Consider the following 18,922-nt stretch of genomic DNA (forward strand, 5'->3'; position numbering starts at 1 on the left):
GTAACCTATTAACGGCGGACGGTGAACATTTAAAATCAGCATTTTCTCTTATTTATTATTATTTTTTAAATACCTCCCCAGTTTGATAAATACTGACTGGAAATATGGTGTCCATTTATTTCAATGACAACTACAAAGTGTGCAGGCTTTGTTACTGCTATGTGTTTTTCGGGCTTTTGAAGGATATTTCCAGAGCCTCTCGATATGCAAAGTCAGAAACGTCATTTGTGGAGCTCCAGGCTGCAGGCTGTTGGATGTTTGTCTTGACCTGCAAACACATGAACTGTTGGGCTTTAAAAGTGAGAGCTCATAGCTTAAAATAGTGAAAGCTGCAGCAGCAAATCCCATTCTGAAAAGCACACTCGCTGCTCTCTCTCGCTCTCTGTGTGCAGCGCATGCACGACACAGAGCAGAGAAGAGTTGTAGACGCGACCCAGAAATGACAAGCTGTGTGTAGATAAGATCAATAACATACGGCCGTTTAGTCTGTTTAATAGCAGAACAAGGTGTAGACCTGTTCTATATTACTCTGCCAGCCACTATATTGCAGCTCAGACGCTCAACAATGGAAAATCATTTGCGGCAACTAAATAGTATTTTTTTGGACCAATTAAGTGAAATTGAACATTTTCCTACGGCACACCTGACGATCTCTCACGGCACACTGGTGTGCCGCGGCACAGAGGTTGACAATCACTGCTCTACAGAACCTTCAATGGAGCAGATTTTGTTTTGTAACCTTCCTATTGACTGTATAAGACAGGGGTTGCAGCTCCCTGAGGTTTTCATAATAATAAATACAAAAAACTTGTATTTTATGGATAATCTTTCAAAAGGGAACACCTGTTATCTTGAAGTTTGAGGTGATACTGTGTCACTGAAAATCAAAAACAAATTTAAATATTTTTTTAACTAAATTGTGCCTCACATCCTATTGTCAATCTTCCCCTGCAGGCTAATCGTGATTGACATAGCCCTCGCTAAACTATCAATGGATAAAATTTGCTGAAAAGTATCAAGTATCAAGGACTTTTTGCAACTTTTCTTGTGGCTTTTCCGTTTGTAATGGAGAGCCACACACAATGACAGGGACCATTGTTTTTTCCCGTGATTAGCTCATTGCGCTAAGCCAACCGCAGCTTTTGCCAGGAGACAGGCCTGTGATCCCGGAGAAACTGCGGAGAAGGACTCAGGGAGGGCTCAAGTGGAGAAATAAAAACGAGCAGGTACAAACCTTCGGTACCGGCAATCATAACGGAGAACGTGGTCTTCGGCGAAAAAGGTGGACGAGCTCGGCGTGCTAGTAAAGACTGAGAGGGACCTCATGTGTTTCACGGAGACATGGCTGCACGCGGATTTTCCGGATCGCAGCACGTCGGTGCCAGGCTTCAGGTCTGTTGGGGCGGACAGAGACTGTAACGCCCAGACCTTCTGGGTAGTTTTGTTGTCACTGTCTCTTTCTGTTGTGTTGTCTGTCACTGCCTCTTTCTGTTGTGTTGTCTGTCACTTACTGTTACCAGGGCTCTCAAGTGTCACGCATTGAGCGTGACTGGAGGGGGGAGAGAGAGAGGGAGAGAGAGATGTCACTCTTAACTGTCTTAAAAACTTGAGAGCCCTGTGTTACATGTCAGTGTTTTGTGTTCTTACCTCCCCTCTTGTTTTCCCCCCACAGGTTCCAACCTGTTAATTGGTTGCCACCTGCGAAGGCCAATCAGTGGCTGGGCAGCCATTTTTAAAGGAGGAAGCCAGGTTTTTCTTTCTGACCATGCACATTGACACTGTTAGGTTGAAGTTTGTGGTGAGAGGTTGTGGGCAGTAGGTAAGTTTGGGGTACCCTGTACATGTGTGCGAACATGCAGGTACTTTGGTGTCTAGACACATTAGGTTATTTGGTCGGTGCTCCCTCTGTATCTGTTTTGGTCAATCATTTGTAGAGGAGCTTGAGAAGCCATTTTGTTTGTTTTATATCCAGAGGTAGATAGCTAGGCCTTTGTTTTCTTGATTTCTATTTGTTTGGCACGACCACGAACTGTGCCAATCTCTACCCACCTCATAGAGAGCCTTTTGTTGTTTTGTTAACCAACAGGCAGTGTTATTAAATCTTGTTTAAAAACGTTAAAAAGGAGAAAAAAAGTCAGTCATTTGTAGTTGTGTTGAGAGTAACCATGAGTTTTGACTTACAGAATTTTATTGCAAATCAAAGTTTTGAAGAAGTTGATTTCTGCCGCAAAGATGATTTATTGTGTATTGCATCCCATTTTAAGATATCAGTACAGAAGTACGTTGTTAAGCAGGAAATTAAAAACAAAGTGTTAGAAAAACTGGTAGATTTAAAAGGTCCTAGTAAATCCTGTTTGTGACAATGTTCTTTTTGCAGGACCAGGAGTTTCCTCTGTTAGAAGTAGCAAGGTTACTACACCCGCTACACCTCCGGGTGACTAGGTGGAACGTGATGCTCCTCCTGCAACTTTGCCTTGTTTTGACTCTTTTTCTCCAGAGTTTCCTGTATCCAGTGGGAATGCCAAGTTGAAGGTTCGCCTAGCCCACCTTCAGCTAGAGGCCCAGGAAAAGGAAATGGTGCGTAAAGCAGAATATTATCTTCAATTACAGGTACACGAGATGGAGGCTGAACAAGAAGTCAAGTTACGACAGCTTGACATAGAGGCCATGAGAATCTCTGCTGGACAACGGCCGACAGACGTCTCAGCACCTTCTCGTATGATCCATAACCAACCGGGGTTTGATGTCAGCCAAAACATCGCCTTAGTGCCAACATTTCGTGAGGCCGAAGTTGACTCCTACTTCAATGCGTTTGAAAGGATTTCTACTGCTCTAGTTTGGCCTAAGGACATGTGGCCATCCTACTCCAATGCAAGCTAGTAGGTAAAGCACAGGAGGTTGTGTCAACTCTTTCCTTAGAAGAAAAGCTTACGATATAACAAGCTCAGAGTCAATTTTGCATGCCTATGAGCTTGTGCCAGAGGCCTACAGACAAAAGTTCAGGAACCATAAAAAGACTGGTGAGCAAACATTTGTGGAGTTTGCGCGAGAAAAAGGCGTACTCTTTGACAAATGGTGTGCCGCTAAGTGAGGTCAAAGATAGTTTTGCGTCCCTTTGTTAATTAATGCTTTTGAAAGATTTCATGGGTAATTTACCAGAGAAGGTGGTGGTATTTTTAAATGAACAAACGGTGACATCATTGTCTAAAGCAGCCGTCTTGGACGATGAGTTTGTCCTTACTCATAAGCAGGTGTTTGTGTCTTCCTTCCGCCCAGACAGAGAGGCAGCATCGCGCTCCATGAGACTGGGTTTCGGCCACCCTCCCTTCGACAAGGCTACGGGACCAGTCATCACCTTGTAGTGTTCGTGATTGCTTCTATTGTCATAAGAAAGGGCATGTTATTTCCGATTGTTTTTCTCTAAAGAGTAAGCAACAGTTTTCGCCTAGCTCACAACAACCAAAAGTCTGATTAGAAGTGTGTCACCACCAGAGGCTGAACTGTCACCGCCTGAAGAGAATGAACCTGATGAATGTTTCAAACCCTTTTTGTCAGAATGCTTTGTTTCATGTACTGGGGATCCTAAAGATCGGCAGCCATTAAGGATACTGAGAGACACGGGAGGTTCCCAATTGATTATTTGGGAAGGCATCTTGCCATTGTCATCTCTATCCTCATGTTCAAGGTGTTGGCATGAGCCTACCTGCCCCTTTGCACCTAATTCATTTTCTTTCACTTCTTTGGCTGACCTGTGTTCGTCCCCCCCCCCCTTATTCCCTAGACCAGGGGTCGGCAACCCCCCGCTCCGGAGCCGCATGCGGCTCTTTAGCCCGTCTGTTGGACATAAGTCCAAATGTGGATTGAACCTGCTACCTTGTGGTTGAAGGACAAACACTCTACCACATGAGCCAGAAATATAGAAAGGACTCGAGGCCTGCATAGTTGTGTATTTAATTGATTTCAATGTAGGCCGACAAATGAGCGTATTTTTTCTCCTCTTCGTAAGAGTTTGATATTGTTATAACAGGTAAAATAGCAATACAATGTCAAGAATTGTCTTTATTCTTGTTCTATAACTTCATAAATACAGCAAACTATAGTTTTTGTTTATTATATATATATATATATATATATATATATATATATATATATATATATATATATATATATAAAAAATACTATTTACTGTTACTCCCCTCATCCCTTGGAACTTAAATGGGGAACGTAACACTGGGGCGCTAGTCCGGGATTGAAAGAACTGATTGATAAGTGTGTGTTTTCCTTGTGTTCAGATTGTCTCCAATGGCTATCGCGGTAAGTATTGAAATCTGGATGTCTATATTATAGTCCTGGTTAAGTGTAACCTTCCACAGCTTCCTCAGTCTAGCCAGGTGAGTGTCCAGCTGGGTTTTATCAGTCTTTTCTTTGGGCACTCCTTGTTTTTCGGAGTAAGGTGTTTTGGCCGCTGGGGCTCAGAGCTCCGGAGCGCCGACAGCACACGTGGAGCTGGAGCCGGCCGGACCACCAGCAAGGGAACCGGGTTTGTTTTAGCTCGGCGGCGACAGCTGGAACCGGAGGTCCTTCCGCTATACAACTGGGACGCCGAGGCCCTCAAAAAGCTTGCAGAGTTCCCAGGAACGGGTTAGGGAAGACTGGTGGCTAACAAACTGAGAGTCAGGGGTGCCAAGAAACTCCTTAACCCAGGCTGGTAAGGAGTTTCTCAGCCATGGCACAGATGACACCTCTCTGCGTACCAACCTTAATGCAGCCTTCTTCACCTCCCTACTAGGAGCTTTCCTCCTCGATATTGTAAGGTTGGTTGGTTCTGTCACAGAGCAGAACAGAGGGGCAAAATGGTGCCAGGGGATGGACCCAAATGCAGAGAGACACGGGGAAACAGAGGGATGATGCGAGGTGATTTTTTTTTTTTATAAACTAACATATCCAAAGCTAACAGAGCAGAATAAACTAAGCTGTCCAAAACAAACAAAACTAACGGAGCAGTAGACACAGCAGGGAGCATACAAGGAATAGAAGCAGACAAACCAACATTGAGACAGGAGACTCCATTAGGGGCAGTGCAGACAATCACAAAGGCAGGTAAACATACAAAGTCAGGAAGTGAAGTGAACACAGGAAACAAGAGGCAGGGTAATTCAAAATAAAATAAAAAACACTGATGGGAGGAGCTAAGGTTCCACCTGCCCATTAGGAGTAGCTAACATTTATACACACACATTTACAAACCGTAGGCACAGCTACGGGAGACATTTAGGGTTAAGTGTTTTGCCCAAGGACACATTGACATGGGTTAACGGAGCTGGGGATCAAACCGCCGATTGAAGGTAATTTGAACAGTAGGTGGTAATGCACCTTTTGTTGGATGAATCTGCATTTAAAAAGAAGAAGCTAGGAGTTACCTTGACTCTCAAGCTCTCAAACGGATTAGCTGGTGGTGATTTTATTACATTTTTTAATTCAGTTTATTTTATATAGCCTAACATCACAATTACAGGTTTGCCTCGGAGGGCTTTACAATCTGTACACATAACATCCCTGTCCCAGGACCTCACATCGGATCAGGAAAAACACCCCAATAAAGATAGTAAAAACCCTTTCACAGGGAAAAAAGGGGAATAAACCTTCAGGTGAGCAACAGAGGAGGATCCCTCTCCCCGGATGGACAGAAGCAATAGATGTCATGTGGCCAGAATGAATAAAGTAACGGAGTCTTTTTTGTTAACCACACAAAGTATTTACAAATGAATGTGACAACCGGTCCGTTGTCTGATAAAAGGCACCGGTCAATCCTGCTCGAGCACTGTGATTGTCAAGTCCACAGTCATCGGATTCATTGACTGTAGTCCCCGGCAGGCTCGGGCAGGAACACAATCCATGACTAACGACACCAACGACTCACGGGACAAAATGTCAACGTCTACTTGAACGCTGATCTACTAGTTGAAAGTCCTGTGACTCATCCTGCCACAGGCACCCTGCAATTAAGGACCCAAGCAAAAGGGCAGAGCCTTTAAAAAGGGGTGGGAAGCTCACCTGGCCCCTTCTTCCTAGCAACACACACCTGAGAGCAGCTGAGGCCAGCCGTGTTGGGGGACTAATTTGGTGAGCTCGCCATCCTTTTGATTCAGGTTCAAAAGCATGATTTTAACAATGTGATATAATCAGTGGTGTATAAAGTACGCAAAAGCCATACTTGAGTGAAAGTAAAGATACCTTACTGGAAAATGACAAGTAAAAGTCACCTATTAGAATACTACTTGAGTAAAAGTCTTAAAAGTATCTGATATGTTCTGTACTTAAGTATCAAAAGTATTTTTCTGATATAAAATGTACTTAAGTATTGAAAGTAAAAGTACAAGTACATACTGTTAATAAAAAAGCAAAGGGTCAGAATTTTGAGAATGATGAAGTTTATTCATAATTCGCTGTGGACAAGGAGTTGTGTGAAGCCAAGGGGCTCCTGATTTGCCCTTGACCTGGACCGAGTGTGAAGTAACCTCCTTCACTTCCTATCCTATGGATCAGTCCACCTGGGATCAGTCCACTTTCTTTTGTGAACTTTGACCCCGACCCAGTCACCTATTTTTACCTTTGAATGCTCTGCCGCTTCTGGGCCTGAACAACCTGGTTTGAGAGAGCTGCAGTTAAATAAATTAATGCACGGAGATATTCAGTCATCTCAATATTACACACATCCAGGGATGGCACATGACCTCCATCTCTGGGTGGTCCGGGCATACATCGCCCCGTCAGTATCTCATGTGGTGACAGATGCGTCTTACCTCCTGGTGATGACCTCATAGACATCAATGCAAGAGGAAGCGCATTCACCCACGTGAGCTTTCTGCCTTCGCACATTTTTGCAATTTTCCTCTTCAACGTTTGATTACATCTTTCTACCAAACCCTGAGATTGAGGATGATACACGGACCCAAACTTGTGGGTTATACCCAGAGCGCTTTCCACCTTTTCTAAGTGTTTGTTGCTGAAATATGTTCCATTGTCCTGATGCGTCTGGGAACTCCATACCTGTGTATGAGCTCGTTTTGTAACCACTTTGTTACTGATTCTGAGTCTTCTTTTCTGGTGGGGATCGCCACCACCCATTTTGAGAATCTCTCTACCATAACCAACAGGTATCTTTTCCCACCCACTACATTGTCTGCTCCCATGTCTGTATAATCTATGCTTATGTCATGAAATGAAGCATGTGGCACAGGGTAAGATCCCATTGGCGTTTGATATGGTTTCTTTGGATTGTGTTTACCACACTGGGTGCACTCGTCGCAGTAGAGGAACACTATGCTTTTCATGTGAGGGTGCCACCACAAGTAAGCTAGGTTCTCTAGTGTCCTCTTTTTTCCTTCATGTATCTTGCCATGTGCCTCAGCCAGCAGAGTATGACATAGGGCTGCTGGTGCTACGATTCTTCCATCACGTGCTCTCCAGAGGGCTTCTTGACCTTTCGTTGCACCTTTTTTTAGCCATTCTGATTGTTCATATGGCCCTGCAGTTGTTTGATGGTCCTTGATGTGCTTGGGTGTGAGCCTTATTCTTGGTGGCTCTGCCAGCATCATTTGTGGGGTTGTGTACCCTCCTGCTTTCTTGGCAGCGGCGTTGGCAGCATCATTTACCTTGCTGACTCGTGTGTTTGTTTTGTCATGTCCTTTGCACTTCATCACAGCCAGTGATTTGGGTAGTGCTACTGCCTGTATACATTTTTCCAGAGTGTGTCTGTGTTTAACAGGTTGGTCAGCTGAGGTAAGGAACTGTCTTCGGAGCCACTGTGGACCGTCGATGTGGATGGCTCCATGGGTGTAAGCTGAATCGGTGTAGATGTTCACTCTTTTTCCTTTGCTCATTTCCAGGGCTGTTGTCAGAGCAATGATTTCAACTACTTGGGCGGATGCTGGCTGTGGAATGAGGCCTGAGTCCAGTGTGTTGTGTGATCCGTCTGGACATTGTTCTACCACTGCATATGCTCCAACATTTCCTTCTGGTCCTCTGTAGCAGCATCCGTTGGTGTAGAGCCAGTGGTCAACTTTGTCTTTCAGCGGTTCATTTTGAATGTCCACTCTTAGTTTGGTTTCTTTTTCAGCACATTCTTCACAGCAGTGTGGTTCTCCATTCCCAATTTTTTCGGCCATGTTGATTTCTGTGGGCCCGAATGTGACATTGGAGCTGCTGAGTTTGGATATCATTTTAGTTTTTCTTGCTGTGCTGAATGTGAATTCTTTGCTCATTAGGAATGCCATTACTCCATGATCTGTGTGAATGTGTAGTGGATGACACATTACTATGTGACTTGTCTTGTTTATTGCTTTTGCAATGGCGGCGACATGTCTTGCACATGTTGATTGTCCTATTTCAATTGTGTCAAGTTTTGAAGAGTGGTATAACAGTACATGTCTGTCTCCCCCTTTTTTCTGAAACAAGACTGCATTGACAAATGCATCTTTTTCAGAAACATCCATATGAAATGGGAGGGTGTCTTTGTGGCCTGTAAGCAGAGTTCTTCCGTGAGAGCGGCGTCGTCTACATACTGGATGAGGACAACGCCGTCCGGGACTTTCAGGTCCGTGAGGTGCTCCTTCAGTATTTTGTTAAAAAGTCCAGGTGAACATCTGTAGCCTTGAGGTAGTGAGGCATAGGTGTACTGTTGTCATCTGTCCCTCTGTGAGGGACAGATGAGGATCTTGCACAGGGTGGGTGTCAGGTGTGGTGATGTCATTTATGAGGCGGAAATCTTGTACATTCTCCACCCTTTTCCTCCAGCCTTTGGAACTGGCAGTATGGGTGTATTGTAGGATGACTGTGTGAGGTAGATGACACCTCCTGTTAGCAGACCTTCAATAGTTGGGGTGATGCCTTCGAGTGCATCCGGCTTCAATTTGTATTGGGGCCTATAAACTGGCTTCTGGTAGGGGTCAGTGAGGGTAACAACAATGGGTGGCACTCTTACTCTACCAACATCATACGGGGAGGTGGTCCATAATATCAAGGGTACTTCTGACAGAGTTCTTTCAGTGTCGGGATGATCTGAGCATTCCCTTCCATGTAGGCGTGGCAGGGGAAGATGTTCTGGGACCGTGGTCTCTGTGGTCCTGATTAGGTGGAATTTCCATGTCTTCTTCCTTTGCTTTCATCAAGTAGGGGTCTGTGGTGGGAAGCCATGTAAATGAAGCAGCTCTCTTTACCATGGGGCATAGGCTTCGTGCTTCATAGCCAAACCCTACGGCCAACGTAACATGTGGGGTAGATTCGACACTGAGCTTGTACCAGTCTTTCAGAAAAGGATTGAGCTGCACTTCCGACGCCACACCTTCTTTTCCACACAGAAGTGACACACGGGAGATGCTAGGGCACAGGTGGGACATCTTTTCATCCCAGTCTTCTTGATAGGCCTCGTCATGATGCTGCGTATAGTTCAGGGTGCAGTGTAGAGCATCCATTGGGGTTTTGTAGGGGTGCATGGAATCAATCTCTGTTCTCAACTTGTTGAACCAGAACTGGATGTTTGGGGTTTGAGGTTCAGGTAGCCAATAGCCAGATACAACATACGAACAGGGCGTGTCAGGGAAAAGAGGGGCAGTTTGGTGGATACATGTGTACCATCTTCATCACAGAATATGTTGACACGAAGTTTGGCCATCAGGTCCCTTCCCATAAGATTGGTGGGACATGTGGGGGAGCAGAGAAACTTGTGTACAACAGAGTTGGGACCCCATAGAACAGAGAGGGGGTAGGTGAAGTGCTGACGTTGAAGGGTTCCCGAGACACCCACCACCATTACACTGTCAGGAGAAGGTAGTTGGTGGGAGTTGAGACAGGAGAACGTTGCTCCTGTGTCAGCCAACATAACATGCTGTCGGCCTTCAATGGTGCAAATCAAGGTTGGTTCCGCACAGTGGGAAATGGGTCTCCTGTCCCAAGGGGATGTCCGGGCGACTTCAGTACTGTCTTTGGTCATCATTTTCCCACTATTGGAGCGCTTGGTTGTGAGGCGCTGGTGGTGGAGGATACGTCTGGTGGGCATATGGGGTCGGGAACAGAGGCTGTGCAGGTGCACTTTGCTGCTGCTGACACTGTGGTGGCGGTTGTTGGTATTGCTGCTGTTGAAACGGTTGTGGTGGCTGTTGTTGGTATTGCTGCTGTTAAAACAGTTGTGGTGGCTGTCCTCTGTGTCCCCCTCTAGGGGATGATCTGCAATCTCTAGCATAGTGACCGACCTCGCCACAGCTGTAACAGTTGCCCCCTCTTCCGGTGCCTCCTCCTCCTCTTCCTCCCATCAGTCTTCCGCTTTGGTAGGGGTTGGGCCTGGGCCATGGTGGTGGTCCACTGTATAAAGGCTTGTTTCTGCGTGCCATGGTTTCCAGCTGGATTCTCTTGTGCTTCTATCAACATGTCTTTCAGGAGCGTGGCGATCAGGGCGGGGTCAGGAGGTGTGGGTGCTGCTGTAGGCGGGGCTTGACAACCATTTGTTTTGCATTTTGTTTCCTTATTCTTTTTTTCATTTACCTCATCTTCTTTTTTGAGTTGAACCTTGGCCAGTCGTGCTGCCGTGGTGTCATTGTCTTCTTCTCTTCTTCTTTGTTTGGGTGTATTTCCTCATGTGATGCAGCAGGTGGTCTTTCCAACCGCTCATATCCAGGCCATCAAGTCCAACGGACTCGTTGTAGGCGGCCTTCCAGGTGTCTCTTGCAGTCTCGAGGTATTGGTTCACAGTCACGCCCATTTTCCACTTAAGCCCGGCCATGAGGTCTTTGCCATGGGGGACAGGGAACTTGCCTCGTAACACTCCCCAGATGAGGTTGCGGTGTCGATTGAGGGGTGTGTCATGTGGTGCAGTTTTACCCACGCCAGCAGTGGTCAGGCACCGCTCCGTGCGGTGACGGCCCAGATGTCTGCCGAGTAGGGCTCTTATGTCACCAAAGGTCAGCTCTTCTCCTGATGTTCTGTCTTCCAGAGCCCTGATCCAAAGGGCTGCTCCTTCCACTAGAGGGGGCAGGTCTTCTATCAGACCGGCCAGGTCTCGGTGGCCAAAGGGCACATACATAGTGCCTCCTCCTGGTATTGGGCGGAGGGGGTACTGCGACAACAGTGCTACTTGCTGGCTCCCGTTGGGGCGGTACGTGGTGGAGTGGTTTCGAGGGCGTGTGTCCATTCTTTGCATCATTCCCAGGAAGGTTCCGGACAGCATCAGCTTTTCTTCTCCGTCTAAGCGGGGGAGGGTCCAATGGCTGTGTTCTGCTTTGTTGGTGGTTTCATCGGGTAACCACCTTTTTTTCCACTAAAACAGTGGGAATGGCTCTTACCCCGGCCAAAGCTTTCCTCAACTTTTATACTGCCTTTTTTCCTTCTCTTTCTTCCTCTTCTGCATCTATCTTTGCTCCTTTACTTCATCCCCAGGCCCTTTTTCCTCCCTCTTTTCATTGTTTTTTTGCACATTCTCCTCTAGATCTCTCTCCATTTTGCATATGTCTTCGTTATTGGGTAGGTTGTTGCCTGAACGCACACAGCCATTTACAACCCATCTTCCCCTCACACTTGCCCATATCTTCCCGTCATTTTTCTGCTTTCCCTTCTCTGACCTCTCCTCCATTCTTTGGTTTAAATACCCAATGACGCCTTCCATCTTGCTTGTGTGAGTTTACAATGAGAGTAATATGCATATAATAGTTCCCGCTAGTAACACTGTACAAACAAATAGGGCCAGTACTGTTACTTTGAGTCCCCTCACGTCTTTTGCAATTTGAACTAATGTGGGTAAAGGCTTTCCTGATTTCTTACTCTTGGTATCAGTTTGTTTTTTGCGGTTGGCTGCCGTGTTACTGTCCTTAGTGTCAGGTACTATTCTGTTTAACCTATAATTTATAACTTTGTCTGGTACTTCTGACTCCAACCAAGCCTACCAGGCGCGCTTCCTATTTTGCTTTCCTTGTTTGACTCTTACTCGAAAGGAGGCGCAATAGAATATTGATGTTCCTTTGAATGTGCTTGAAAACCCTCTCTACTGTGAAAATGTAACCATTTTTTTTCTGCTTCTGCTAAATCTTTAGCCATTACACTTCTATTTTCCATGACTATTATCCATAGTTAAGACCTTAATCGTAACAGTCTTTGTCCTGTCTTGTTGACCTCCTGATTCCTTGTGACTCGTCGAGAAGCTGACAAACTATGATCATTATGGGTTTTAAATTAAAACCCATAATGATCATAGTTCGGGGTCCGGGGGCATGCTCCCCCGTAAGAAAAATGTAAATATTCCATATCTTAAAGCATCAATCTGATGCATTTTGAGATGCTTTGTTTGCCAACCTGGGGAGAGCTGGAGAAACTTTACTTCAGGCATGAGTCAAAAATTATTATGGCCTCCTTACTAAGTATTATGCAAGCCATTTCATGCCAGCCTGTCACTGGGTCTAACATGTACAGTATATGAGGCACAATATGGTAAGGGCACCACAAATGGCTTAATGCATAACCCCCACAAGAGATGGTGGACATGCTGTAACTTAACTTGTCTACTCTTCCATCATGATTGACAGCCAATACAATGTAATTCAGATTGTAATACATTTTCTTGGCAAAGATAACAATTTACAGTTCGTAATACTCTCAGAACCAGATTATTTTTTCTTCTTTGCCTGAACCACCAGTGTCTCCATCGCCCGCTTTCGCTGTTTTGCCACATGTCTCAGCCTTGCCCTTTTCTCTTCTTCAGCAGTCTGTTTCTTGGCCTGCTGAGCACTGCCAGATGCTTCTGATGGTGGTCTGCACTGGTGATGCAAGGTCCTTTGCATTAATATTTCCATGCACTCGCGCTCCCTTCTGGCACGCGCACCTGTTCGCAGTTCACTGAATATAAATACACCCCGACAAAAAAATTCTCATCAAATCTACACAATTCACGTAGGTCACCTATTTTGGTTTCAAAACGACGAATTTCATGCACACCTCTCTCTGTGTGACAGTGATTATAACCGCATAACTCTATAGATTATAATTAACTAGAGGATACACTTTTTCCTACACGTAGATCTTAGACCCTTAACACTCTGGGGTCTGGGTCATTTTCTTGATTTTACATCATTTTTAAATGTCTCTTTTTAAAGTCACTTGCATATAATACATACATACAAAAATTACAGAAGAATCTCAGCTATCTATATAATGAGGCACCATAGTCACAAGGCACAAGTGTAAAGAGAAAATATGACTAAAGTTGAAAAATGTAATCTTGATTTTGGAAATTGTTCATATTTGTTGTGAAAACATAACTTTACTCATGTGGTATAGCGGTTTTGGTGATGGAAATTGGTTTACCAAAGGTCTTAGGTTCACAAAAGCAGTGGAATATATGAATAAAATGGTAGACACATGTAAATAAATGTCAAAAACCAAATGTATTATTATATGGTGGGGGGGGGGATGATGAGCTGTGGCTGGCTTTGAGGCCTGCTATGGTGATGTGTTGGCAGGCAGACGGACAGGGAGACTGCTGCAGCTGCATGTTGTCCTCTGGACCCTCACAGCTCTGAATCCACTCTGTAAAATACATTAATACAAGTCAGTATGAGTTCACTGAAATAAAGTTAACGGTGATAGAGACAACAGTTGATTACCAACCGTTCATAGCTGTAGTCAGCTATCTCCGTTAGCTCTCGTTAGCTCGCGCCGTGTTAGCAGCACCTAACGTGACATAAACATTACTGTAGTAACGATTAACGGAGATCCAACACTACTGGTCGTACTAAGTTCACTGTAAGAAAGTTAACGGTGATAGAGACAACAGTTGAGTATGCACCGTTCAGTCGTAGACACGGAAGAGACATCCAAAACGGGGCTATCTAGTGACGCGCTAACGCCAAGCTATCGTCAACAAACACACGTTAGTTACGGTCTTACAAACACATAATGGAGGTCCAACATTACTGGTCGTACTAAGTTCACTGTAAGGATGTTAACGGTGATAGGGGCAACAATTGATTACTCACCGTTCAGTCTCACAGAAACGCTGTAGCCAGCTATCTGGCCCGTTAGCTCCGGGTAGCTCCTTGTTAGCGAATCCTTCAGGCACTTGAGCTGCGCCGTCTGTCCCCTCCAATATATTTGCTCAGGACTCTTTGCTTGGCATCTTCTGACTCACACTGAAGCTTTGCACACGTCGTAAGACACGTCCATGTTTAGATGCTCAGACGCGGAAGTGGAAACCATATCCGCCAGATTGTAAACCATATCTCTGTGACATATTATTGTGATGATAGAATTTTATTAAAAACTTAAACACCTGCCCGGCCGCGTCGACGCGGGCCCCGCCCCCAAAGGGTTAAATATAAACAGTAGCCCGGCCACCGTACGGAGGAAACTCATTTCGTTTTTTTATAATAAAATAAAAGTTGGATAAAATCTCCATTGTCCTCTCCTTATATGTAGTGAGGTGTCGGTAGGTAGAACTGAGCCGCCGCTGAGTCGCCGCTCTCCTGTCTGACGCCACACGCTGCCACGGACTCTCCGCTGCCAGTAATCTCACTCGCTGTCTCTCCAACAACGTTAGCTAGCTGACTACCTTGCCATTAAAAAACTGGTGGGAGGGGAATGAAGCCGCTGTAGACATCTTAACGCTGATTGGTCAAGACTCGACAGTCAAAGATCTTCTATTGCGAAGATGATCACGACCTCAGTTTTTTTCCCGTGTCCCACTCTAATCTCAGAAACGGCGGACAGTTGACCCCCCCCCAAAAAAAAAACTGGAGATGGACAACATTGGTTACATTCTGTGAAGCAAAGACGTAGTTGATGGTCCACCCCCAGGACATTTTGGTTTATGTTATTTCATGCATTCTAGTGGATTTTGGGTGGTATGCTAAAGATGTAGCCTGGTACCAGCCGAATTTAGCCCCGCCCACAACATTTGAGGTCTGGAAGTTCGGTCTGGCACTGCTCCGTAGGGGAGAAATGATCCAAAATCAAAAATTGTTCGGACCAATCAAATTGTCAGGGCGGGCTTTATACGATGATGGACAGATGACAGTAACGTAATCAACCACGTCACCAAAGAGCGCTTGGGAACCACATGTCATTGACATACCTTAGTCCAGGGGTGGGCAATTCATTTTCCCAAGGGGCCACATGAGAAATTTGGACCGTTGTGGAGGGTCGAACCAATAGTCTGAACTTAATTCAATTAACTCAATATAATTGTTATTACTTTATTAAAAAACTGTAAATTATATTGTTTTGAGCTGCTACTGGTAAGAATACATGTTACAATAAGGCTATTAAAATAAGTTTAAATAATGTAAACCGTACCTTTAAATATGTATGTTAAAGACCAGCAATTTATTAACTTTAAACAAAAGCAATAAGTGCTTTTGATGTTTTCCAGTTCAGTTGTTCTTACTCACTGAGAAAAGTCCAGTCTGTGTTGCTTGAACAAGAGCATGAAGTCTGGTTAAATGAGGTGGAGATGTGAAGGACAGCTGACAGGTATCAGTGAGAGAGGATCTGATCTGTTGAACTTCATCACTAGAATGTTTGTTCTCATGTAGGTAGATCCAAAGAGAACCAACATCTTCTGAGCATCTTTCCTCATGTGAGGAACGTTCTCCTCTTTGAGAGAAAAGTGAAGATCCTGACTTAAAGTGCTCTGCCATAGTGGATCAGACCGTAGGTCAGATCCGCGGCGGCTTTGCGCGATTCATTTTTAATCTGGAGGCGGAGACTGCAGCGCGAGGCTCCTTGGGAGGCGGGGATCTTGCGACAGAAACTGCATAACAATACGCTTTCACTTCAGTCTCAAGTCGGCAACACTGCCCGTAGTGCGGCTGCATAAGCGCACTACGGGCGCGCGCGCACAGATAAATAAATCACCTTCAAATTAAAAGCAGTGCCGTTTGTATTGCATTCATGGCGTGCACCTTATTTATTTTTAATTTTTGATTGACCTCACGCGGGTCAGACTGGGAGAGCCCGCGGGCCGTAAGATGCCTAGGTCTGCCTTCGTCTCTGCATGTGTCTGTTTCAAAATCTTCTGTTGCTAACTTCTGGACTCTTTGGGGTAAATAAGATGTATATGCAGCAAATAGGTTTACAGATGCGCTCCTTAGCGCCATCTATCGTCGGGGATTTTGAAAAGGAACGAACGCGCCTCGGCCCAAAATCACCCGGGCGATAAAACTTCATTTGCAAAATGGATTCAAGCAGACGTCGTGCTCTTGCCCTTGCTGTGTTGTTGGATGAGGAGGAAGAAAAAGCCCCCAAAAAACGGAGTACTTTCGACTGAGCAGGAGTCAGTTCGAGTGTCTCCTGACCATGGTGGCATCGCGAGGCAGGAGACCAACTGGCGGGAGACTATCAGCCCATCAGAAAGGCTGAGTATTTGTCTCAAGTGAGTTTCTTCCAATAAATAAAAATATATAGATTAGATTAATTAAACTTGAATGTCATTGCATAGAGTACAAGTACTGACAGAACGAAATGCAGTTAGCATCTAACCAGCAGAGTATTCACAATGTATCTTGGTAATATATAAATAAATACATAAGATTTATACAGATGAGGTATATACAGTATGAAATAATATATATGCAGTATTGATAGTATAACTGTTTGGACCACTACACTGTCAACATCAAAGGAAACACGAAGCTACAAAAATGTATGCATTCAGTAGGTATAATTGAGCATTGTTTTGTGAATTGCAGATATCTTGCCTCTGGAGACTCCTTCAGAAGCCTGGGGTTCAGCTACCGCATCGGCTTTTCAACGGTGGCTGGTATTGTGCAGTGTGTGGTCACAGCCATCTGGGATTGTCTGGTGACTGAATACATGCCAGTACCGACAACCAGAGATTGGAAGGAGATCGCTGAAGGTTTCCAGCAACTCTGGGACTTCCCAAATTGCCTCGGCGCAATCGATGGGAAGCATGTCCAGATCCAAGCCCCAGCCAACACAGGATCCCTCTTCTATAATTACAAGGGGCACTTCTCTGTTGTGCTCTTGGCTGTGGTAGATGCTCACTACCGCTTCCGCATCGTTGATGTCGGGGCATACGGGAAGAGCAGCGATGGAGGGACCCTGGCTGCGTCTACCTTTGGGAAGGCCTTATATTCCCAGACCCTTCCACTACCCCCAGATGTCCCTCTCCGTGGTGCTGTGGATCAGACACCGTTACCCCACGTGTTTGTGGCAGACTAGGCGTTTCCTCTGCGGAGAGATCTCATGAGGTCCTACCCAGGACAGAACAACAGTAGAGAGAGGAGGGTTTTCAACTACCGGCTGTCCCAGGCCAGGAGAATGGTAGAATGGACCTTCGGCATTCTTGCCACACAGTGGCGGCTGTACCGAGAGTTTTGGGAGTGTCTCCACAGGTGGCAGAGAAGGTCATCAAACCCACCTGCATTCTCCACAACTTCCTGCACTGGGAGACGGAGGACCGTGACCTTCCCACCCTCTCAGCTATGGAGCAGAGAGCTGTCCAGCACCTGGAACGGGTTGGCAGCAACAATGCGTCACGAGAAGCCCAGGGTGTGAGGGAGAACTTCACCTCCTATTTCTCCTCTCCTGCTGGTGTTGTCCATTGGCAAGACGGCATTATTCAAATATTGCTATTGAAAGTAATAAAAAAAGTACACACAATCTAAATGCATCTTTGAAATACTTGTATTTACATTCATTACATTGACATGAGATACTTTAATTTAAATTCACTACAAAACTTTTACATCAACAATAATTGATATACTAACAAAAAACCACTGCATCCCTTCATTTCATTTACATTTAATTCACATATTTAACATTTAACGAGGTCCAAATTCTGCTTCATGGCGCATTCTCTGGAAGCCCATGCGGACGTCGGACCTGGTGACATTATCGAGCCTCTTGAATGCGGGTAAAAGGCTCAGCAGAAATTGCTCATCCTCATTAACGGGCTTGTTTAATGCCCCAAGGATGCTCTCTTGGTACTCCGTTAAGGTGCTATTTTTCCCAGGTGCAGCAGTGGAGGCCTTGCGGGAATAGGGATGGGGTCTCTTGGGGGTGGGTGTGTGTGTGTGTGGTGTGTCTGGAGACTGACTCTGCAGTGTCTAGGACTGCTTCAGAGGTGAGGAGAGGCTGGGTAGGGGGTCCTGGGCTGTGTGTGTCACGCTTCATGATTCCAATAGACTGCTGCAAGCAAACAAACACATTCAAAATTACCCTTGTGTAAAGTTTTGTGAATACAACTCCTCCTGCTAAGTCTCTTTACTATAGTTACCTGGGATAATTGTGTCAGCTCAGTGTTAGATTCCACTGGTATCAGATGAAGAGTTATCTGTTAAAAGACAAAGGACAGTTTGTTTAATAAATAAAACAAAAATGCAGGTAATGTGTGAATTGATTAATGAAGAAGTCCAAGAAATCCCTACTTCTGTATCATCCTCCATGTTAGTCGTGGTGGCCCTCTCCTGTACATGGGGTTCCATGAATGCCATGATCCCCATGTACTTCCATCTAGCTTTCTTTCCTCCCTCAGCACCACTTTTTCTGGACCTCTCCTTAATATATTCCTTAATATATTTGTCCCTGAAATAGTTCCACTTTTTTTTGCAGACACTTAATTTCCCTCAGAAAGTATCTATGTAATCTCCTGAACTCTCCTTTCCTGCAGCACTGTCCCATAGCTAACTAGCCAGCTAGCCTATTTTAAAAATATATTTATAAACGGCATTATACTCACCAGAGAGATTCACCTGGCTGCTCACACAGGTCCACGCATGTGTCCGCTGTATGGTATTGCAATAGTATTTAGACTAGTGATGGCGAGATGAAGCTTCCTGAAGCATTGAAGCTTTCCATCCAATTGGTTCGCTCATGTGCCGGAGCTTCATTTGCTCTACTGCGCCACTAAGTGGACAAT

This window comes from Taurulus bubalis (assembly GCF_910589615.1).
Source record: "Taurulus bubalis genome assembly, chromosome: 12".
Lineage (NCBI taxonomy): Eukaryota > Metazoa > Chordata > Actinopteri > Perciformes > Cottidae > Taurulus > Taurulus bubalis.